The following is a 25,207-nucleotide window of genomic DNA, read 5'->3' as shown; positions in this document are numbered from 1 at the left end:
ACATATTTGGTGTCATTTGCCCTGGGTTTGGTCCAGAGTTAATGTGCACAGATAGTAGTAAGTACATTTGGCAATGGTATAGGCAAGTGGCTGGACTGTAAAGGTCTATCAGAAGCTGCAGAAAACTGAATGCTTGGTGTCAGACAATCCATTTTTCTTGCTGGATAAATGAAAATCTCTTTATCTCTCTTTTCATAAACATTGTCCATATAATTGGAGGGCAAGGTTCAAGTTCAAACTGATAAGATTATTTTGCTTCCCTAAGCTGCCTGACAATGGTACCCTTGGCAAATTAAGCCATGGATCTCCTTTTGCTGTAATGGGAACCAATCTCATTAGAAACAGAGATGGATTAGTGATGAGTCCAACCTCCCCATACAGATACACATTCTGACCCCAGCAGGCCTGAAATGCCTTTTGTTCACTCAGCCTCCTCTGCATTTTCCCAGCGCTCCTACATCTGTGTGACGGAGCTGGGGATGATTATTTCTGCTCAATCAAAGCCTGCTGTGGGTGAAAAACAAGCTGATTGGTCAGCATAGTATCACAATAGGAATGATAAGTGTTTTTAAAATGTTTATCTCGATTTAAGTCACTGGAGTACAAGACTGATTAAGTTGCGTGTTACAGGGTATAGAAGATTAAAGGCCAATTGTCACTGCTTTAACCTGTGAGGAAGATGATCCTTTTCTGCCTCTCAGCGCTGCTGTCATCTACCCATCCGAAAATCTGTATCTATTCACACCAACCTCCCCAACATCTGAACACAGGAAACTCTTTTTTGGGGACAAAGAAAGACAAACCTTTTCACCTGTGACCTGTGTTTGTTCTGTTTGTCCTTCTTCATACCAGTGTTGGTTCCTGAGGGGTTGTTTGCAGCCATGTCCAAGGTGCTTTATCAGGCGGGTGGGACTGAGAGTCCTGAGCTGGCTCTGTGGACACCAGTGCCAGCAAGAGAGCAGCATGGCTGTGCCTACAGATGTGCAGATGTTGTGGGTCAGGAGCAGTGCTGAGCTGTGGGAGTGCTGTGTTGGGATCCACTCACTCTGTCTGTCTGTCTGTCTATCTATCTATCTATCTGTCTATCTATCTATCAGCAATTTTTCCTCTTGCTGAGGGTCTTTAGACTGGGAGACTAGAGGTGCAGCCCTGGCTGATTCCAGCTACTCCCATGAGATGGACCCTTGCTAAAAATGCTAAGATGGGTAAATCCTACTGCTTTCAAGGTTAAAAGCCATTTTCTGGTCTTTAAGAAAATGGTCCCCCTGCATCTCTCATATGTCCTACTTTTCTGATCTTGGAGGTATTGCCAGGAACTTGACTCCTGGATGGAAGTTTATGCTTGAAGCAGTCTGGCAGGGAGGGCAGACTGTGGGTGTGATATTTGAAAGTGGCACCAATGGAAAAATGAGCCTGCTCTGTTGTTGTAGTAACTAGTTGCTATTGATTAGCCAGGGGGCTGATGCTGGTGAGGAGTCCTGACTTGGTGAGTAATTCACTAAAAATCAGTGGGGCTATTCAACTGAGGGAAAGTTGGCTTCTCTATATGCCCGTTCCTGATAGGTACAAAGTGCTTTTTAAATAAAATTCTTATTAAATGTGATTATCAAGAACAGGGGTTAACCAGGGTAACTAGCACTGCTAAGCTGTAGTCTGTGTCTCACCAGCCATACTGCAAATGGGCAGCCAAAGAAAGAGATCTGCTTTCTGTTCTTGTTACATTTTTGGATATATTTTAAGATTTCTCAGAAAGATCAGAACAATGAAACACACTTTGACAATAGCAATCTTTCTTATGGTGCAGCCTGAGGAAGCATTCGGACCCTTTCTTTCTGGGATTGCTCATTTCCTCTTTTTTTTTTTTCCCTCCTGAAATAAAAACAATACTCTCCCAAAAGCACAATTTCTGCAATGTTCTGGCAGAGCCAGCCTGTCACTCCATGAGGGAGGCATCAGATGGGACATTGTCTTCTGATTTTCCTCTCTAAGCTGTAACTCAGGGACAACAAATCACAGCAAAAAACCCCAAAAAAACCAAAAACAAAACAAGAAAACCCACTAAAAACAAAACAAAAAACCAAACCCCTCCTTTTTATATATTGTTTTAGTGCTGTCAAAAATAGTAACTAATGCCCACCCTGAATTTCTCTGTCTTTTTGCCAGTTTCCATCCTTTATGTGCACGGAGGGGAATGAGGCATGTGGGAAAGAAATCGCATGCAGTGAAATGAAATAGCATCAAGTCAATTGGAGCCACAATCCTTGGGTGTCCTGAAGTCTGAGGCTGTAGCCCCAAGCCTGATTCAAGTGTGAGAGGAGCCTGTGATTGAAGAGACTGTCACAAAATTTCTGTCCCTGCCAACACAGCCCTGAAGTTCACTGTGAGGCTTGAGACTGTGGGACTCTGCCTCTGTTTTCATGCCTGTCCCTTTTCATTCCATGATTCCTGATTGTCTCCATATGTCTTTCACTGTAGCTTGAGTCCTTGCCAGTTTTCTTGGAGCCCATATTCCACAGTTACCTGAATTGTGGTGACTTCTAAATAGTCTGGGGGCTGAGAAAGCCTCTAAGACTGATGGTGGCTGCCTGCCTATACCAGGCAGACGTGCCTGGTGGGAGCATTTTCCTTGTCAGCTTGGCCTAATGATGGGCTGTGTTACCTCTTATATTGTCCCCAGGCATTTCTGGGGGAGGTGGTAGAGAATTAAAAACTTCTACTACTTTTTTCACCACTGCAGCTGTGGTCCACCCTCTTCTGTTCTCTAGTGCAGTGTCAGAATTATCTTGGTCCAAACTTTATTTTTGTCTTATTAAGCACCAAATCAGCCTGACCCACCCTGATGCCCAGGGGAGACCTTGTCACAGCCTTTTAGTACTTGAAGGGGACTTAAAGACAGAGAGAGACTTTTTGCCAAGGCCTGCAGTGACAGGACAGGAGGTAATGGCTTTAAACTGAAATATTTAGACTAGGCATAAGAAAGAATTTTTTATGATCAGTGTAGTGAAACATTGGAACAGGTTGCCCAGAGAAGCTTTGGGTGCCCCCATCCCTGTTCAAGATTATGATGGAGAGCACTTTAGGGAACCTGATCTGGTGAAAAATGTTTGGGGGAGTTTGACTAGGTGATCCCTTCAAACACAAACTATTCTGTGAGTCTAAGATTTCAGAATTCTGTTTAAACTCAGACTTATTCCTTTTTGTACAACTTTTCTGTTGGTTGAAAGCCACTTTTCTTCTGTAAGATTAGAGAGGGCTGCAGGGCACTGTTAGTGCCCTGAGTGAGAAGGTATTACCCCTGTGTCCATGCCTGTTGGATGTGGAATTGCCTTATAAATCCCTCCTGAGCCTTGTCATTATTGATGGGTTAGTGCAGAGCTGCATTTCTGTGTCTGTTGGCCAAAGCAGCCCAAGCTAGAGAATGCTGCGTGGGGAGGGAGGCAGGCCAGATGCCTGGTCCCTTGTTTCAGGGCCTTTCTGGCCCGTTTGCTGGTATAGTTTTCTGAAGAACATCAGAGCTGCCTCCATCCCAGCTGTGTGTGGTTGGCACTACAGCAGCACTGATGGGTGGGGAGAGAGAGCAGACCTTTTCCTAACACTTGGCTGGTGGTGGTGGAGCAAGAGTGAGGTCAACACCCTCCTCTGCTGTGAAGGAGTGGCTATCAAGGGGCAGTCACTTCATCTAGGGTTCCACTGGTGGCAAGAAGCCTGATTTACATTGTGGAGCAAAGGCACAAGCACAGCTTGCTGTGTTTTCAGCACTCTGAGGAAGGCTGTTTTATTCTCAGTCTGATAGCCTGATCATACTAGTACTTCATGGATAAATAATTATTGGTGCCTAATGAGGCTGTTAGGATTGCTCTGGAAACTTTAAAACTTGCAATAATAAAAGGCAAGGCCGCAAATTAAACACCTTAGGGGCTTGATGTGCCTCTAAGGCAAGACAGGTCAGGTGCTTTTTGTTTGCAACTTTAGTAAATGCTCTAGCTGTACTTGAAAGTCATAATCTTCTTCCAATTCTTCCTCTAGTCCTGAATTTCCAGCAGATCTCCAGCTAAGGTGCTCAAGCACGTTCAATAAATATATGAAGAGGAACTCACATTAGAGGTCACTGATCATTCATGAAGAATGAATATAGAGAATAAACACCAATAGCACTATTTTGCAGATGAAGAAACTGAGGCACAGATTGTACCATCAGCAGTGGAATTTGTTTTCCTTGACTGTTCCAGAGGCCTTCATCCCACCTAAGTTGTTGCTTTGGATTTCTAGGGGATGCATCATCTCACGTTCATTACAGCTACTTCTAGAGATAACTGGCATCCCATTCATGGTTGCTGGTTCCTTCTGAGTGTCCTTTTAGGACTTTTTTCCTCAAGAAAATTGCTAAAAACTTCCCATTAGGGGTGTGAGGTGTGAAGCTGAAATATCACCCTCTGTCAGTGTCCTTACAAAGGAATGTCTGTGCTGCATTAGCCTTGCAGTTGCTCCCTTGCCCTGAGGAGCACCAGGTAAAGCTCCCTGTTCTGCTTTGCTGGAGCTAAACAGGCCCAAAGAGCCAGTGGATTGAGATGAGTGTCTTTGGGTTTTCTATTTTTCACTTTCCATCCTAAGGACTCTACTCATTGCTTTGATGTATGTGCCATCCCCTAGTCTTAGAAATGCTGTGCTTGTTTAAAGAACAGAATGACATTTATTCACTCTGAAACAACCTGGGAATTTGTTTTCTTGGGCGTTGTAAAGCAGACAAGTGCAACTGCTGCAATTAGGAGGTGATGGGCTAATCTCATTAGTCAGTGGGAGGAAACACTGGGGTCAGTAGGTTGGATAATGAGATGTGAAGATGAATTTTAATGTGCCAGATGGCCTGGCATAGTGGTTCCACTAATGTGGGAGGAAGGAGAGCCAACAGTAGCTTTGAAGAATAAAAGATGTAGCAAGAGTTGGCTTGTGATTTCTCTGAGCAAAGAAACCTCTGGTTTCTCAGCTGAGTGAGGACTTGTGGGATCCGTCTAGGCCTGCTGTTTTTTTGGTGTTTTTTTTTTCTTTTTTTTCTTTTTTTCTTTTCTTTTTAGACTAGTTTTAGAGAATAAAAAAAAGTCAAAAAGTCCTCCAGCAAAAGTTAATGAGGCACTGGCATTATATTGATGTGCTTAGATGATCAGTGGCTGAGCAAGAAGAAATAATCCTGACATCTAATTCTTTTAGAAGAGGTTGATAATTTCAATATCTCTGTGGGGAAAATTGTGTTTATGGTGTCCCCTCATCCATAAATATTTAAGATCTTAGATTCAGAAATACTGATACTTTTATTGGGGGATGAGATTGTAGGCTTTCAGCACAATGTTTTGGGCTCAGATCTTCATTTTCTGAGATCACTTATGGATATAAGCAAGAGATAGAGGTTTGGGGAATAAAGAACAGAAAGAAAAAAACCTGTAGTTTTCAAGAGTGACTTCTGAGACAGGAACATCTCTGCTTTGGCTTGGCCCAAGCTGAGATACTGTCACCAGATTTTGCTTTCACAAAGGACCCAGTGGGTCCTTTAATTTCCACTCATTTTTGTGTTCTTGGTATACACTGAAACATCAGCACATGCTGAGGCACTTTCCATCCTGAGTCTCTGCAGGGCTGTGGCCCAAGAGACACCCACAGGCAAATGGGAAGAAGTTGGATGGAGCCCTTCTCCTTTCCACTTTGCTCCATGCTCAACACAAACACTCATTCCTTACCTTTGTCACCTACTCTCACCAATGTTTTTCAGGGAAAAAACAATAAGCAGTCTTTGCCAAGCTTGGCTGTATTGCCTAAAACAAAAGCTGAGGAAATCCAATTGCACACTCTGGCCACTTTACCTGGCAACATCATAGTGCTGTTTTATTTTAGTGAGCATCCAGTGTAGGAAAAATCTTGTTCTGGGCTCTGGGCCATTACAGTAGTTCTACTGAGGAGTGCCCAAACTTGGAAGAGTCTAATAAGAGCTCTTAGTCTTTAATGCAATGGTCAGGCTTCACCTGGCTGTGAAATAACTAAAAGTATATTTATGATAAGAAACTTTATTGAAAAATGTATTTGTAACTGGGACACAGCCAGTCAGTACCTGTATTTCCTGGCAGAAGGAAAAGGAGAAATTTTTCACACTAGTTTAGTGTCTTTGGTATTATGAACATTCTAGGGGCTGGATCTTCAGCAAATGGACAGCAATGTGGGTCTGATGGCAGCAATGCTGCAGTGATAATGATCTGTGTAAAACTTGAGAGTGCCTCAGGTTAAACATAACTGCATCCTTTCCATCCCCAAACAGCAATAAGGGTTGTATTTTCTTAGCCCCCATCTTAGGTCCTATTTACATTATTATTGGTAAAAATCAACACAGCTTTTTTAACCTATAAATGCCATGCACACAGCAGCACTTTGACACAATACATACATTTTAGCCATTTCCAACCTAATGCTTTTTGAAGAGCAGGCCATGTAGAATTTAATGTGGAAAATATTAATCTGGCAAGAAATTTCTTCCTTCTGCAAGGGGTGTGGGTTCTGCTGCTGTAAGGGGACATGGCTGCCAAGCACTCCAGTGAGCAGAGGCACTCACAGTGTCAGCGAAAGTCCCCATCAAGATGCAGCCATGGGGAGGCTGTTGTAAATCAGAGTGGCTCCAGATGCTGTACAGGGCAGAGGGGAGATTGATGGGGTGGGTGGAGAAGCTGAGGCAAGGAAAGTTCAAGCATCACCCTGACCCTCCAGAAGGAAAAATAGCCCCGGCCCTCAGCAAGGTTTGATTGAAGCCTGCTGTTCCCCTGGAGGGGAAAGGTCAGGCTCTGCTCCGTCAGGCGCCCTCAAACAAAAAACTTGTTTATACAGAACCCACCCCTGTACCTTGTGAGGTGCAGGGTAAATGGGCCTGGAGACATTCAATTGTCCTCCCTCTGGTAACGCTTGTGTCAATGAACAGTGGAAATTCAGATTGGGCTGGTAGTAAAAGCCTGGGAGGAAGTGGTCAGGTTAAACCCCGCACAAACATTAACTGGAGTTAGCCCCCATGAGCACCATTGGTGATCCTGGAAGGGTTCTGTTCACTTTGGGTCCCTTGTAGAAAGGATGGGCTGTGTTTGGGATGGTGGTGGTTGCCAGCATGTGCCCAAAGCAGGTCACCTCCGTGCCCAGCCCTGTGCCCTGCAGCCTGAGCACGGCTCAGGGTGATGCTCACCCTGGCAGAAGAGGCTTCGACACTTCTCTACCAGCTCAGTGACCTGGAGTAAAGTTTTGCCAGCCCCAGTGGTTTGGCTGGAAGTAAGATGTAAGTATGCTGCATGTCTGGGGACCTGTGGTCAGGAGGGCAGACAGAATTCACTGAATTCACAGAAGAATTAAAGAAGAGACCTTAAAGATCATGGAGTCCATCCCATGCCCTGACACCTCAACTAAACCATGGCCCTGAGTGCCACATCCAGTCTTTTTTTAACACATCCAGGGATGGTGACTCTACCACCTCCCTGGGCAGGCCATTCCAGAACTTTTTCACCCTTTCTGTAAAAATTTTTTTCCTAATATCCAACCTATATTTCCTTTGACACAGACATTTTGATGTGTCCTGAATTTCTGGCAATGGAGGTCTCAGCCAGAAAAATTGACCTTCTCTGCTCCGAGGCATCATCTTCCCTGAGTCCACTAAATGTGTGGACAGGGAGTAGCTTCTGGCCACCTGAACTATTATTGTGACCTGTGGCAGTCTTACAGAGGGACTCTTTTCATCCCATGTCACCTGATGGGTACTTGTCCAAATGTCATTTGATACAAAATGCTTCTGTCAGTTGTATATACAGGATAGAAATGTGGATATTTGGATTCAGATATGATTTTCATGTTCTGTCCTGCATCTGGTTTGTGCTTACATTGTAAATAAAGCTGTTTGGAATAAGCAGCATGTTTGACTTGCCTAGCCAAAGGTTGGACACCTCTTCAACTAACCACAGTAAGAACTGGCAATTTCTGGAGTGAATTGGATGTTCCCACCATAGGAGAGGAAGCAGGAAAATAGCTTCAAACATCTGATGTTAATGTACCACTGTACACCTACTGGAGCCCTCCCAGCTGCTTTCCAAACTCTCCTCTTTCTTCCTTAGAATAAGCTGAAGTAAGTACAGCTCAGCCAAGCACGGGCACTCTAGCACCTCTGCTCTGGTCCTGCATGGCTTCTTTCTGTTCGAAAGTTACCAGTATAGAATACATTGATTAATGACCCAGTAAATGAATTGGCAGCCTCTGTAGCTTGCTTTGCAGCTGATGGCTTGCAGGGAGCTGTTGGAGTGGAAATCATAACAAAGTGCCAACTTTCCAGGCTGTGACGGTGCCCACTGTATGGCAGGCGTTTTCCTCACAGGAAAGAAAACAAAGGCATTTTTCCGAGGAATGTTGATTGAGGGTAGAGACTGACTCACAAGTAGTGTGAGGAAAAGGAGTTTTAAAAAGTCTAAAACCAGGGGGAACACCTTAAACATGTAGTTCAAACTCAAAGTTGGCACTTCTCAGATCGTGGAGTTTTTTGCCACAAGATTGTAGCTGAGAACTGACCCAGATTTATTATTTATGGAGTTTGATTCTATGGTGATTCCTGCACTGAAGGGAAGATCAAATTCTGCCCTGATCTGAGTTGGTGAAGTTTTCCCTCCTGCTCTTTCTTTCCAAGGCAGCAGAGATGTAACTAAAGAGGGAAGTACAGGCTGTATCTCTGCCTGTATCTCAGCTGCTGCTGAGGCACTGCTTTTCCCCAGCTCTTCAGAGTCACTTTCTGATTAGTAAGCAGAGCAGGGACTGGGAAATATGACCTTAGAATACTGTCCATGTGAGCCAAATGAATGCTGATATTAAATATCAAAAGCAAAAATTTTCTGTGTTCCTGTAAAAAAATGATATTCTGGTCTGTGTGGGAGCAAAAGGTACCATCAAGAAAGAAAAAAAGAGACTTGTTGACAACAAATGAAATAAAATATATTACATAATTAAAAAAAATGTTATGGAGAATATCCTTTTGTCTGACTGATGCATTCATTCAGCTCTTTAGTGTAAGCCCCATTGCTTTGTTTCTCCAATTTTATATAAAAATCTGTTGAGGCTTATTTAAGTTGTCTAGGTATTGCAGGAAATAAAGCAAAATTGCCTCGCTCTGCCCTGGTCTGAGGTGGTTTATTGTGTGAAAATACTGCTCTGCAATGATGCCTCCTTACCTGGGGGGCTGGACTTTAGCTTCTACCACATTCAGTTTTGTTATTATTGCTTTAATGGACAACAAGGGGTGAGATGCAGCTCCAGAAGTCAGTTCCTCCAAGCAGACTTTGAAGAACTGAGACTTAAGTTGGAGCTCAACCAAGTCTCACTTTAGCTCTTGCTTAGACTCCTGGCTTTTTGGTTGTGTTTTGGTGGGAAGTAAGGATTCCAAGCAGAATTGGAGAGCCAAATATTGTGTTAAATCAGGGTCTTAGAGTCATGGGATGGTTTGGCTTTGGAATAAGGAATGGAACAAAACTTTGCTGTGGGAGTCTAATCTTACCAAAAAGGAAATCTGACTTTATGGCTTTTGTGATTCAAAATGCTGAACATTGTAATATAAGAACTTCCTCTGTGTGTTCAAAGTTGTTAAAAGTGAGTTTGATGGCTTTAATTTTATATTAATTCAGAAGTGTGGTCTTGTTCAGCAGTTGGGATACAAGAAATGTGTATAGGAGTTGTGGAAGGGATCACAGTAAAGAGCAGATTTCCAGCTGCTTCCTGGCCCCACAGTTTTCCCCCACCATGTAGCTTGCTGTCCCTCTGCCTGCCATGTGAGAAGGCCTGTGCATGGAATAAAATGGAGCACATGGTTTGGAGGTAAGAGCTGGAGATAGTGGGGCAAGTCTGCTTGTGTGATGGGTGCTATGAGTTCCTCAAAGAGTGGTGAAAGACCAGGAATATTTTGCCTGAAAACCTTGCTGTGACTTTCTGCACACATTGTACATCCAAGGTGGTTGTTCAATAGGATTCATTATAGGAAATTAATGCCTCAGCCAGCAGATTTTTATTTAAACAGAGTTGTGCCTCACACCAGTTTTATGTGGAGACAGACTGGCAGCCCTTGTGTTTTGCCTTGTTTTTGCATAATGAGACACTGAGATATTGCTTGTCTTGGCTAAACAACAGAAACGGGCTATGATGAATTGCATTTATGCCTGTTCCTGATTGTTTTGCCTATTTCAGGTGGCCAGGAAGAAAGATGAGTGTTTACATTTTCTTTAAATGCTGACGCAGACTCCTTGCCCCTGAGTAGTCTGGATTAACGCATAGCCAAGAATTCTGGCATAGGGCCACAAGGACAGATTATTCACTGTACTTTGAAAGGGTGTTGGGTTTCTGTATCTGACCTCTTGGGTGGATAAATGGGAGGATTAGCTGCTAAGGAAGCAATTATCCACTCTCTATAATTAATATCTCCTTCTTATTCTCTGGTGTTACTTGACCTGGAACTCTGAGAACCTGTTGGTGTTGCCAGTTTTGTGTAATTACCACCTTTAGAATGAGGGCTGGAGTCCCCGACCTTTCGAAGGCAGCGTGGTGGAAGTGGGGAGGAAGAACACAAGGGTGAAGTTATTGAACCCAGCTCCAGTGACCAAGACAATGGAGATGGGGATGATTAAAGACTGTACTTTTGTTCCTGAGGTAACTCTCTACCCTTTAATGCCACAGTGTCTTTTGACATGAAGATGAAATATGCCTGCTATTCTTCTGTAACAAAGCCCGCCCTGTCAATAAAGCAAACAGGTGCCTAATGCCTCTGCACATGCCTTTGGGAAGGTTGCCTTTCCCATCAATCCCGCTGTGTTTTCAGCTGTCACTGCTGAAAATGCCATCTTGATCAAGTGCAGCCAGGGATTGTCATTCTGCACTATCATTTCCCATTTGTAGATGTAGCCAGAAGCTGATATCATCTGACAGTTCCAGGAGGAGGATGCATTCTTTTTACTCTACCTCTAAAAGCAATCCTGGATTCCTCACTTATCCCTCTCGGTTTTGAGGTATTTATGCTGTCCATTGACATTGTCAAGGAGATTGAGACTCAAACAATATTTAATGATTCTTGGGAAATATTAAATTTTGGTGTGGATGTGGATTTAAAAAAATATGTATTTATTATATGTAAATATATAAATATATAATAACTAAATAAATTGCTTATATAATTTTACACAGAATAGCAGTTCAGCCAAATCAAGTTGGAATTTCTTATTTGAAAACATTTCTTGTTTTCACAAAAATCACTTTTGAAACAAAAAGCCAAAGGAGCATAAACTTTTAAAACATGTACATATAAAGTTAATATCTAACTTATTTTTAAACTTCTGAAAGGATTAACTGGTGCTTTTAAAATATGCTTGTAAATTAGAGATTTATGGCAGACTTATTTGATGTCATTGCTGAAGAAGCAGCAGAGGTGGAAGTTAGTTTTTTTTTCCTCTGCACTGTATTTTGAGATAAAGGGAAATCACAGTCAATAAATTAAAGACAATTAAACCTTTTATAGGTATGTGCTACCTGAATAACAAGGGTTATCAGGGGGATTTCAGCTGAGTGAAGACTCAGGAAATTTTTCTGGGAATGATGAGGCTTGAACAGGTAAGGTGGGACTTTGTACAGCACAGAGAAAAATGGAAAAATCACATAAAAACATGATGAGATTATGCACCACATCCCAGCTGTGCGATTATCTTCTGCCTGCCACACACTGCAAGCATACAAGTAAAAAGGGTGAAGCATTTGCAGTGCTGAAAATTAGCATTTAGTCAGAGGAGACCTCCGACATTGTCTCCTGGGAACATCTAAGGAAGAGCTAATCTGTCAAATGGTTGTCTGCAGAGCACTAATTCAGGAAATAATCTGATTACCAAGCTTTGAGTGAATAGAAATTTTCGTTGAATAGTCAGAGATTTGCTGTGTATGAATGAAGATTTTTCTCCTACTGAGAAGGGGAGGCTAAATTCCCAGAGAAAACACCTTCCATGCTTACAGCAGACACTAGAAAATATCACTTTATTGACAGAAGAGGGTGTCAACTGCTACTAATAGTGTGGAGTCATCCTCAGAGCAGTGGGGTCCCCCCTGCCTGGGGTGGGCTGTTTGTCTGAGCTCAGTGGGAGACTGATTGCATTGGCCTGACTTAACCCTGTGCATCACGGGAACCTGAGGATTCTTATATTACCCTTGAGGCAAATTGAACTGGGAGACAAACACTGACAGTGCAGATTCAGTAGAAGAAAAACACGTGAGGAATGTGAAAGCTGAACATCCTGTATGCTCTTGCAGATTACTTGGTGCTGCCTTTTATTAAACCATGGAGGTCACCTTGTGTTGTAAAAGATGTTTGTCTTGGCTTTCAGAATCCACATGGACTAGCCTGTATGGAAGCTTCAATCAGATCTCTGTTGTCTTCTGTTAAACTTACTTGTTCAAATCAAATAATATCTTCAAATAATAGAGTAACACAAATCTTTTTCAATTAATCAATGAATCATCACTGAGTAGTAGCAGTAATAGCATACAGTAGTCATAATTTCTCAGTTGCTGTGTAGAACTTGCATGTCTTGTGCCAACACTTGCTTTTTAATATCTGGACTTTTTATTATGCAGGATGTGTATCTACCCTGACAAGCTCAGATCAGGAGCATGCTGATTTTTCTGCATCTCGTCTGCTATTGCATAGAGGTATAGAAACACAGAATAGTTTGGGTGGGAAGGGACCTTAAAGATCATTTATTTCCAAGCCCTCTGTCAAGGGCAGGGACACCTTCCACTAGATAAGGTCTCTCAGAATCCCTTCCAGGCTGACCTTGAACACTGTTAGGCATGAAGTATATACAGCTTCTCTGGAAAACCTGTGCCAGGGCCTCATCATGCTCACAGGGAAGAATTTTTGTAGGTCTTCTTGGCTAGAGAAAATCTCCTTTAGCAAAGCAGTCTTTGGACATTTCCAGTGATGAGAGTTGATGCTCGATCTCCCAGAGCTACCAGCAGTGCTGATATGAGCTCCCTTGGTACCTGTGTCATTTCTGCCAGTGGTGACTGTCCAAGCCTCAAAACTCATGGTCACTTCCTTTTTTCTCAGCCCCAGAAGAAGGTTCTTCTGATATTCTCAGCCTTTACTTGTCTTGTGGATAACTGCAGTTTCTCTCCCTCCAAATACTCAACAACAGCAAATCATGACATCTGCTATAGCAATAATAATTACTTTATTGAGAAATAAGTAAAGTTAAAATCAATTCAATCTGTCTGTGGTTGTACCCATACATCTGCTGGGGCTACTGAAAGCACTTTTAGATTTTTCCACAGTGTCTAAAATATACTTTAAAAGTAAGTAAAATAAGGGTTCTCCCATAATCACCTGTCTCCAGGAGATGGAGCTCCAAGAAAAACACCAATTATCGTTGGGTTTGTAATTTAAATTATGATGGTTAGCAACACTAATTCTATGTCCCTGGCTGGGAAGACTTGTCAACAGCTCAATTACCATGAGTGGATCTCATTTTGTATTCCAGAAGTGTAGGGAAAGGAACAGAGAGGAGAAGAATACTCTAATTTAACTCAGCTACAGAGTGCCTGGGCCTGTATCCAGTTGTGAGTAATGCTCACTGGAAACAAGACATGAGCGTTTAACAAGGAGGGTAATTAACTGTTAGTGTAGCTTATGAAGATATGCCACAGATTTTTTACTTGTTTGGAGCTTTTCAATCTGAAGTTTAAGGGTTTGCTTAGTGAATGCCTCTTTTTGAAGTTGTTGAACCTCAGTGAAAGGTTTGTCATGTGAACACCTCAGGCCTGCGTTATGGTGGAGGTCTGGCTAAACAGCCTTAATGGCACCGCTTGGCTTTGAAACCTCCGTAATTGGGTTGCACACAGGGCTAAGATTTGCTCTTTGCTGATTAAAAATACTTATGCCAAGGAGGCCCTCTGCATTTAGAACTTGAATAGGCCTTTTGGCTCTGACAGCCAATGGTCCTTTGGCTCTGACAGCTTCCAAAGGAAAGTCCTGAAAGAGGGGAACAGCCCGGCCCACGGGCAGCAGAGCTCCTGCTGCTCCCCTGCCCCAGCGCTTCGCCTCCCTCCTGCCCTGCCTGCCTGGAAGTGCCTCCCTGGCCTTTGGGAAAGCTGGGCTTTGCCTGGAAAGGGCTCTGCTTTCTAAGGGAGAGCTGGCTGTGCACAAATGCAGCTCAGCAGATCCTGGGAGGAGATATGGTGGAGAGAAATACAGCCTGTTCAGTGCCAGACTTTGCAAATGGGTTAATGGAAAATTTTGCTTTTTGAGATGGACTTCACCTTGGCCTCAACAGACCAGCCAAATATTTCAAAGCTGTTTAGTGAATGACACACAAAAGTGTTAATTATTATTGTGGTGGTGGAAAAAAGTCTCATTGTAAAACATAAGGCCAAGGAACAGACACAGTTTTTATTTTAAATAAAAAGGAAAATGGGTTCTACAAGTTGCTTCTTTTTCCTATGAGTTTTTTCCCACCACCATTTTTGAATTTGAAAATTTTGAATAAGGTTACAAATTTAAATTAAGAAAACAAACAAAAAATTTTTTTCTCAAAAAGCTTTAAAACAAACAAAAAAAAAGTGATAAGAAAAGAAAAATCAATAACAAAGTGCACAGTCATGTTTTAATTTTTTTTATTTTTAATAATCTAAGACACACAGGGGCCTTTGGTCACAATGAATTTTTTAAGTGCTTTAGGAGTTTCTTAACCAACACAAAAATCAATAGTGAAGATTATAAAAGATGGCAGTTCAGCCAGAAAAACAGCTGTTGCTTGTGCAGGCAGAAATGTTCACATATACTTAGCTGGAGCCCTGAATATGTTTTTATGAGTTCAGACCAAACATTTACCCCAATAACAGTTCATCTAGGGGATGAAATCAAATTAACAGACGGCTTCATGCTGTTGGAAATATTCACAGACCTTTTTCTGACAATGAATAACACAGAAATTAAGATGCACCTTCAGACAGCAGAACCTACTTTTGTGAGTGCAATATCACAGTTCTATAATGTTATTTTCTGACAATGTGGGAATGCTTTGGTGTGCAGATGATATTTTGAAGTGCTGAGCTATGTTTTTATAAGCCATAATTCCTCCTGAATTTTATTATTTGCCATAGATTTTGGGCATTGATATCTTCCAGTCACTTTTAGACTCCACACAAAGTACAGTAACAACTGAAGTGTTCCTGAGAAGTTCTTGCTAAGCCATAGTTTTGGTACTGGCTGTATCCTCTCTCTGGCTTGTTTTTCCCTTGTGATTTATAGATGAAATAATGGATCATGACCATAGTGTTTTGATAGCCAAGGTGTTTTGAAAGTCTCTCATACTGTCAGACAGGTCCCTTGGCACTTTTCTGAGCAGTTTGAGTCCAGTTTCTGGAGTTAAAGATGGGCACCTAGGCCCAGAGGGCTGCTTTGAAGGTTACAAGGGTTTAACCACATAGCCAAGGCTGGCCCATGCCAGTTGTCTCAGGGCAAGAGAATGGCATCCACCACTTATTATTTTTGAGGCTATGCAAGAAAAATAGGTGATCAGGGCATCCTTTATTGTCCTATTGCAAATATGTGGAGCCCAAAAAGGGTAGGAAATCCCCTAGGTGAGGATTATGGGGTCCCTGTGGGGCCCATGTATGCCCACGGGTGACTCCAGCTGCCCACGGGTGGCAGCTGGAGGAGGCGTTCCTGTGCAGGGTGTGCTGCAACCCCAGTAACTGCAGGAGGCTGTGAGAGCTGCCTCTTAGGAAGATCTCCAGGCAGTATCAGTGTTATGGCATTACAGCAAAAGTGAATAGGATAGGTGGGCAGAAGTAAAGAGTTGTGAGATAAGCAAGGTCTTGAGCACAACCTAAAATTTAGAATGCTCTTGGGGCTGCCTCTAACATCACCAGCTCCACTAGTGCTGCCATTGCAGAAAGTAAAGTTCTGTGGACAGCTTCAAGTAGAGCACCAAGGCTGTCCTTGGGTAAGGGAGCGCACACAAATAATACCATGTCAACCATCACTAACATATTGTTCTCTTCAGAAGCTCAGGGATCAGGCTAACTTTATGTAGCCTTCAGCTCTGATGTGCTTGTCCTTTTTGGGAGAAAGAACAATTCCTCTGGTCCTTTTCTCATGATCTAAGGGCAACTTGGTGAGGAAACATCCCAAGTGTCACATATCACAGAGCCAAATTGCTTAAGAAATAACTTGGTGGCACACAAAAGCTTGGACCAGTGTTTCCAGAGAGCCAGTGCTCCTCATAGCTGCCATTCTTAGTTCTGTGGAGTTTAACTTCAGCTGTTTTAATGGTTGGCAAGAAGGTGGTTTGCTTTGCTCCTTCTAGAATAATAAAATTTCTAGAGGTTGGAAAAGACCATTCAGATCATCAGGTCCAAACATCAGCCCAGCAGTGCCATCATGTTCACCACTAAATCATGTTCTCAGGTGCCATATCCACACATTTTTTGGAAAGTTTTCAGGGATGGAGTGACTCCAGCACTTCCCTGGGAAATCTATTCCAATACTTTACAACCTTTACTGTGAAAGAAATTTTTCTAATGTCCAATCTAAACCTCCCCTGGCACAACTTGAAGCCATCCATTTCCTCTCATCCTGTCAATTGTTGCTTGGTGGGAGAGATAAACCCCTCCCACACTACAAGCTCCCTCCAGGTAGTTGTACAGAGCAATAAGGACCCTTCTGAACCTCCTTTATTTCCAGACTGAGCCCCCCAGCTCCTTCAGCTTCTTCTCATAAGAATTCTGATTTAGATGCTGGTGCTTGGCTCCTTGTGAATCGCTGATCCACATTGTTTATTAACTCAAAGGCTTGGGGGTCTGGAAAAGCAGTTGTGGTGCATTGCCTTTCTCCCTGATTTTCCATGGCAAATTCTAGAGGAGGTCCCTCACTGCTTGTCAATGCAGAGTCATGAACTGGGCTTTCTATGAACCCAGAGTTTCTTGGCAGCCTCCTCACATGGACTGACTGTCTGAGGAAATAAATGTTGCTGCATACATATTTTCCCAAGATATTTCAGAGGTGATTCAAAGAATCATGAAGGGGTTTCATTCCTCTCCCCACCAGACCCTCTCCCACCAGAGCAGCAAAGCTGCCACTAATTGGCCTGACAAGTGGAACAGCTCCTTTGTGAGGGGACCCCACACTCCCTTGTGGAGAGGATTTTGCTTTGAAGTCTTCTCCCTGCCCTGCATTGTCTACACACCTTGCTTTGTGTGAGTGTGATAAATGGAAATCAGACAGTCCCAGATCAAGGAAATAAGCACTAAGTCCTGCCTGTCTTTCCAAAACATTTGCTGTGTTTATTACAAAGTTGTCAGCGTTGCAGTGAGCAGCCAAATTCAAAGCAGCCGAAATGCTGAGTAGCCAAATGCTGCTCCTCCTCTTTTTGACTCATTTTTTGGTGTAAGAACACATCAAAGCTGATGGAAGTGGGCTGAAGTGAGCTTCTTAGTATTAATGTCTGTGTGTGACAGTGTCAGAAACACTGTGACTGGGCACAGCTATACTGTTGCAGTAAGAAGCCCAAAACAAATTTGTAATTAGGATACTCAAATGGATTATTCTTATTATTACTGCTTAGAGCCCTCAAACTCTTCTCAGCCATAAAAAAATGGAGATTTCATGGTCTAATGGTTAGATGAGTAGAACAGTATCAGGGGGGCACAAGGCTGGGCTTCTATTCCCTGTTACTTTCACTGAATTGCAATGTGAACTCCCTAAGTCATTTCATCTCTCTGTGTCTCCTCTTCCTCTCTGCCTCTATTGTGTGCTCTGAATCAGATGGTAAAACGGAATTAGACTCTGCACTTATAGGGGTAATAAATCCGTCCATTTTCTTTATTCCATGCATCTGGATGTTGAAAAGGAGGCAAATTTCCTTAAGAAAATAAAAGAGGGAAACACTCATTAAAAAAAAAAAGGTGCAGGTTTTAAGCTGCTGCTCATAACAGCCTCTGTGGCTTGAGAAGGAGCCTGGGACAGAAGGGGGAATTCACCATTTTTCAAAAGATCAGGCTTCACTACAGGCAAATCATGCATGACAAATTTGGTGACCCTCTGTAATGGGGTTACAGCAGAGGTGGACAAGGGAAGCACAACTGATGTAATCTACCCGAACTTGTGCAAAGCATTTGACACTGTCCCATGTGACATCCTTGTCTCCAAACTGGAAAGACATGGATCTGATAGATGGGCCACTGAATGGATAAAAAACAGTCTGGATGGTGACACTCAAAGAGTTGTGGAAAATGGCTGAATATCCAAGTGGAGACCAGTGATGACTGTGATTCCTCAGGGGTTGGTATTGGGATTGCCACTTTTTAACATTTTGTCAATGACTTGAAGAGTGGGACTGAGGCACCCTCAGCAGGTTTGCAGGTGGCACTGAGCTGTGTGGTGCAGGTGACACGCTGGAGGGAAGGGATGCCATCCTGAGGGGCCTGGACAGGCTTGAGAGGTGGGATTGTGGGAACCTCATGAAGTTCAACAAGGCCAAGCACAAGATTGTGCGCCTGGATCAGAGTGATCCCAAGCACAAATACAAGCTGGGTGGAGAATTCATTGAGAGCATCCTTGGAGATGAGGATTTTGAGTGCTGGTGGATGAAAATCTCAAATGTGAGCTTTTCATCCACCGACGTGCACTCGCAGCCCAGAAAGCCAAATGTGTCCTTGTCTACATCAGAAGCAGAGTGGGCAGCAGGTCAAAGGAGAGGTTTCTGCCCCTCTGCCCTGCTCTTGTGACACCCACGAGCAGTGCTCCATCCAGCTCTGGGGCCTCAGCACAGGAGGGGTGTGGATCTGTTGGAATGAGTCCAGAGGAGGCCATGAGGGATCAGAGGGAGCAGCTCTGCTGTGGAGACAGGCTGAGTGAGTTGGGTCTGTTCAGTCTGATGGAGAGAAGGCTTTGAGGACACCTTGCAGCAGTACCTAAAGGAGGGACAAAAGAGCTGGAGAGGGACTTTTGACAAGGGCTTGTAGTGATTACATGAGGTGGAATAGCCTATTGGCTCAGCAGAACTTTAGTTTCTCACTTAAAAGATTTCTCCCTCCCAAAGATGTAAACTGTGCAGGGAGGGAAAGTATGTGGCTGTTCAGCCTGTCCTGCCGCTCTGGAAGTGTGGAAGAGGATCTCTACCAGCTGAAGAGCTGAGCTGTGTAAGGTGGGGTGCAGTTGCATTGAATGCCAGCAGTTCTGTAATCCAAACTTTTTGTTTCCTGAATAATCCAGTTTCTGGGCACAACTGAGCTTCAGTGATGTGGGAGGAATCTTATTAGGAGGTTGCAGTGAGGAAAGACTGGCTTTTGTAAGAGGTAAATGAAGTAGTTATTAAAAAGGAAGAACAAAGCTACCAAAAGCCTCATTCATGTTACAGGTTCAGGCATGGGACAGAAGAGAAATCCACAAAAATCTGCCTTTCAGCTTTTTCTATTGCCTGTGCTTGAATGGGAAATTGGATATCCCCAGGATCCTGGGAGACAGCACACATGAAAACAGCACTGAATTCCTTCAGGGGGATGTGAGGAGGAAGTGACATCTGTTTTGCATCCAAACATTACTTGGAGTCTAGTTAAAACTCTTGTTGTGACAGGGAGGTGAAAAAACACAGAGAAAATCCCCCTTCCCTTATGGTTGGGAATCACTACAGCCATGCAGGGGGAATACTAATGGAGATCTCTGATCTTTCCTCCACTTAGAGATTAATGCCATCCCAGTTTCAAACAGGCCACTTAGTCACCCATGATCAAGTCTTCAGTAAATGTGGAACAACATCTTAGTGATAGATGGGATCATTCATGTTGGGCTAACTTGGCCTCTCCGTATGAGAAAGAGAACAGTATAAATCTAAGCAGGTATTTATTCACTGTTCTTCTGTTAATTATCTTGACTTAATTTGATGTGTGGAAAACAGTGGCTCATGTAAGTTAAGGCTGGTATTTCAAAGGCAACATGAGGATTTGGGATTTTGAGACCTCTTGGATAGGGAGGGACAGAGAACAAATCTTGTATGCCATTAAATGTTTTGAGGCTTTTGGCTTTGAAAATCCTTTAACCTTTTCAGAATCAGAGATGCTCTTTCCCTTTGTGCTTTTTCTAGAATGACCATTCTTTTTGAATGCTTGCCTTGAAGCTGGAAGAGCCCTATACAAGTGCCTGAAGGCCCAATTTATGGAGTCAATTTCTTTTTTAATCCCCCTTTGAAGTTCTTCTATCCCTTTGGTGTATGAGATATTACTTGATCTTACCATTTTCAAGGAATGACCTGGACATGGCACTTAGAGCTATGGTCTATTTGACAAAGTGGTGATCGGTCAAAGGCTGGGCTTGATGATCTCGGAGGTCTTTTCCAATAGAAACGACTCTGTGGTAAGACTGCAGTAGTTATGGCAGTTGCCTGAGATAGAGAATTCATGGACAAGGACCTATCCCATACAGAACAGCCCAGGGATTTCCATGTCAGCTGTCCTAAGGTTGTAGCTGCCCTAGCACCTTGCTTTGGGAGTCAGGAAACATCTCCATCAAAATTAAACCATAATGAAAACAATTTTGGAAGTGTGGAAATATGGTACTTTTCTTTGGATCCTTCCCCACAGAAATAGCTTTAATAGCTTTTTTTTTTTTTAATTTTTTTTTTAATGGGTTCTGGTTCCTTCAGCCCACAGCTATGCAGGTAGGCACACCTAAATTTAAAATATCCCCACATTTTGCATCTGCCCTCCACTCAGCTTCTGTGGTGCCCATGTGGAAGGCTGTGGAGAAACAAGAGAACAGCTGAAGGCTGCATGTGAGTGCCTCTCCCAGATGCTCTGTTTTGGGGTAGTTAGGGCAGCACATCTCTTTCCCTGCTTGCCAGGGGCACTTGAGCTGCTGCTTTCTGAACCAAGAGGCCTCTAAGCACCCACGTCAATCAGGCTGAAAGTTGAATTATTTCTTTTTGTTAAGCAGAAGGATCAAGCAGGCAAGTTTGGGCTAAAGATTACTTTGCTTTATGAGACCACACAGCCTATCTCACCTGCTCTCTGCTAGACAAAGCACAGAGCCTGGAGGTGGGAACAAATGCTGGAAGAGGCCAGTGTGTGGAGAGACTGCTGATATTCAGTCAGGAGGATTTACCTGTGTGGTATGATAAGCAAGACAGCTGTGCTGGCTTTCCTCTTCATGCATAGAAATGAATGATCACCATATTAGCTGTCTGGCATTTCCCCTATTTCATACTCCAGTTTGGACTACACTTCTAATTAGCAGAAGACTGAAACAGCCTCATGCTTGCTCTACATCTAATCCTGGGAGCAGGTGCTTAGGATGATTTGTGGATTTTTCTGATAAAGTCCTACTTTCTCCCTTCTTCCTCATTCTGAACACAGTTCCAGTCTCCCCAGGGAGGCTTGAACTCTTCTCTGTGGAAAGTAGAGAGGGAATATGGAATCCGAGAGATATCCTGGCACATGTGAGACTGAGTGCCATCAGTCAGATGAAGTTAGTGTGACATCTGCAAGGGAGATGATGTCGCAGTGCAGTTATATTTGGCAATGGGAAATTGCCAAAGAGCAGCTTCTGGAGCTGAGGTCCTCATCTTTGTTGTTGTTGTCAAATTATGAATTGTATTAGCATGAGGGAGATGATTAGGTTAGACCTTTGTGTGGTGTGGGGAGTTATTTTGACTCTTGTGGAATTAAAGTGCCCGTGTCTTGCATGGCCTTTCTTAGACTGACACACGTAGCAGGTACATCTGCACCAACCCCTCTCTGGGAGGCTGAAGCAGAAGAGTTCCCCTTGCTCAGCATGGCAGAGATGCTGATTTAATGCCTCAGGCCTGCATAGACCAAAGACCTGGTCTACCAAGCCATGGGTGAGTGCATGCTCACTTTTTCAGAAGCAGTTTATCTTGCCTGAGTTGAGGGTCAAATATATTAAATATATGCCTGGATTTAGACCTAAATGAACTAATAGCACTAGGTTCTGGCTGAAATAGTGTCCAATGTCAGGAATTATGCCAGTTCTTGAATTTAACAATTTATCAAGCTCTGACTACTCCAGCAATCAGTATGTATAAGGCTCTGGAAGTGAATAATTTGGATAAGTTTTAGCTCCTCAAACTGGTTTTGTTCTCCCGGGGGGCCTGATGTACACCAGTGGTTGTTCTTTCAAAGAGCTGGATTATAAAATCTCTTGATTCTTCCCTTGTTAGAGGCTTATGGTTTATGAGGTTAGAAACCTTTCTGTCTTAAGCTTTCACTTTGTCATGATAAGCTGTTTTACATGAGTGAAATTAATTTGTCTTTGGTTAATTTCAACTAAATGGGCCCTTTTCACTGTACCTACAACAGAAGAGACCATCTTTGGGATTTTGAAATAACGTCTCACAAGTGAGAAAATAAAAAACAAACAGTAGGCAGTTGTTAAACTTCCCCTGCACAGAAAAGCAGGAGAAGTTTATTGAAACCAGGAGGCTTTTTTTTTTTTTTTTTAACTTGGGAATTGAACTTCAAATTTATTTTTTCCATTACCATAACACATTTGCACAGAAGGCAATACCTGATACAGCCCTCCTGCAAAGACTGGACGGATTGTGAGACTGGATTTCTCTGCAATCCCCTAGCTCATGGATTCTCCAAAACCTGCCTAACAGTTTTCACAATCTAAGTGTTAGTCTTCATGTGGGTGTACGTTCTTCATGCTGCAGACTGTAAGGCAACTGCAGCAAAGAATGAAATCGAAAATTATTAATTTTGGTGCTGAGGTATTGGTACTCTAACACTGGGGGCAAAACAGGTGCTGTAGGAGCACCTGTGAGACTTTCAGGGACAATATGTGGGGCATAATGGGAGAGGACAGAATGGGAAGTTACATGAAGAAAAGGAAGACTTCCAGAACACCACAGAGTAGTTCAGTGACATGACTGGAGCCCCAAAAACCCAGTCTATCCTTTTCTCCACTAGACAGTGCCCCATTCTTGGCACATTCATGTTTTATTAAGGCTGCATCCTCACATTTCACTTAACATAGCAGCAATAAGTGTGATGTGGTATGGAGTGAGCTGTGTCACAGGTGGCCCTTGGACAGTGTCCCTTGTGCTGTCCTGTAACAACCCTGTTCAAGGGACCCTGTGCACATCTCCATAGAAAGTGATGGAGGTTCACCTTCACTTCTCCCTCATCCTCAGAGTGTTCTTGCCCTGGGAGTGACCCTGCCCCTTGGAATTCTTGCCTAAAGGGCTACATGGGGACATTCTCTGATGGTTTCTTTTTCCCATCACATTATGTTCATTCAGGCAGTGTGTGGCCCTGTTGACTGCAGAAGGTCTGGCTTCCTTTCTTTGTCTCCCTAGCATGCTCTAAAGTTTGGTAGTGAAAGATACAAGCAAAAGAAAGCCAAATAATTAGCTATCCCAGCCCTAATTCCCTGGGCAGAAGTTCACTTTTCAGTAACTGAAACGGGCTTAATCCTAATCCCCTGCAAATCCTCCTTCCTAAGAGTTTTTGTGAGTCTCCCTTATTGGTAAGAGCTTCCAAAAAGACCAGTGCTTCTTTTAGGCTGTTTTTTTTAAAGCCTGTAAGTGTTGTACCTGATGTGATGTAATATAGGGACAGTGAATCTCTGAAGCCAAAAACCCCTTACTGTGGGTTATTAATGTACAAAACAAACTGGAAGAAGAGCTCTGGTGTTGCAACAAATCTTCTCCCCTCTGTTATTGCTATAAACCTCATTGCTTGCCTCTCCTGCAAGCTGGCCATTTTCTAGGAGACAACCTCCTCTGAAACAACTCCCACTGCCCCTTCTGCTTTGTTGACTGACAGTGGTGGATATGAGGGGATGCTCTGGGATAACTTGGCATTGCTGCTTTATTTAGCCAGTGAAGAACATTTCCCACAACTGATATATCTGGCATTTGTTTCTGATGATCTGAGTGATGGGCTCTGCTTCTCTGTGTTGTCTGTGTAAGGAACCAGAGCCTGACTGCCAGAGCACATCTTTGTACTCTTGCTGACCCACTGGTTAGGGCACTGAGTTGGCCTGTCTGAGTTGTAATTCATGAGCTGCGTGTCTCAGGCATGTATGGGAGTTAAAAAAGGTGAGGAATCCTCCTTCATTTTCACAGGGAGGGGGAGAGAGAAAGATTTTAGGGAAAATTAGATGTTCCTGTCCTTTGCCTAGAGTAGATAGTGATTTTGCTCATTGCTAATGAAACCTACACTTTTCTTTTTTCAAACAAATGGGTCAAATTTCCCTGTCTCCTCACATCCTTCTTTTACCTCTTAGCTCTCACCTCTGCTGTTCCACTTTTCAGTCCTGGGAAAGGACTGGATGAAAGACCCTGAGTTGTACAGGTGATACCCACACTTCCTCTGCCTTCTTTCTCTGCCATAGGAATCAGGTGGGGCACACCTGGACTAAGGGGAAAGGGACAATTATTTATTATGACAACCTGATAGGTGAGCACCTCTCTTTGAAAAGACATGCTAATTAAAGGCAGTCTGTGTGTTAATTACATTTTTCCGCATTGTAACCAAGAACTCTAAGAAACTTGCTGGTCACAGCTATAAAATGGAGAGAGGTTAGTTCTGGGAAATTTATGGTCTAATGCTGAGGGAAACTTCCCTTGTTATCACCACAGATTTAAGGAGTAGTTTCTTTCTGCTGTCTGCTTTACTTATTTCCTTCATAAACCTTTGGACTAATTAGCTTGGATGACTTTTCTCCCGGAAAATGATTAAGACAAGGAGTTAGGAGAGAAATGAACATTGAATGTGCATTTTTACAGTGTTGCTGGTATTCTTCTCCCCACCTCCTTTTTTGTTCTTCTAAAATCCCAAGATGCTTCCATCTCCTTTTCACTGCGCACTTCTGATGAAGTATCAGGGGTCTGATATAATTCTGAAGCTTCATCCAGGCCTTGTGGTAGAATTGTTTGGTAATTGCTTCTCGTCCTCTATGAGCTTAACTATCACCCCAGTTCAGCTCATACAGCTCTGAGGAGCAAGGTCATGGTGGCTTGTCCCAAGCTAAATCCTAGATCAGTCCTAGATCCAGCTGCTTAGGAATACCTGGGTAGGTTTTAAAACAGTCTTGGCTCAGATTTGTGAAGCTGTTATTCAGACATGAAAAAGATTATGTTTCTTATCTCTAGATGAATTCACATCT

General features: G+C 43.1%; 1 protein-coding gene and 1 long non-coding RNA gene across 4 annotated transcripts in view; one reads left to right on the top strand and one right to left on the bottom strand.

The window, feature by feature from the left end:
* Window positions 1-25,207, top strand: part of EVA1A (eva-1 homolog A, regulator of programmed cell death) — a 210,206-nt gene that overhangs the window by 20,483 nt on the left and 164,516 nt on the right. The window lies entirely within an intron of this gene.
* Window positions 15,717-25,207, bottom strand: part of LOC146767782 (uncharacterized) — a 32,821-nt gene continuing 23,330 nt past the window's right edge. Inside the window, exon 3 of the long non-coding RNA XR_014953544.1 lies at window positions 15,717-25,110. This is a non-coding gene — a long non-coding RNA (uncharacterized LOC146767782). The remainder of the gene's footprint in view (window positions 25,111-25,207) is intronic.

The sequence above is a fragment of the Lonchura striata genome, chromosome 3, assembly GCF_050655825.1.
Source record: "Lonchura striata isolate lonStrDom1 chromosome 3, ASM5065582v1, whole genome shotgun sequence".
Lineage (NCBI taxonomy): Eukaryota > Metazoa > Chordata > Aves > Passeriformes > Estrildidae > Lonchura > Lonchura striata.
This window is presented reverse-complemented; position numbering and strand designations above follow the sequence as displayed.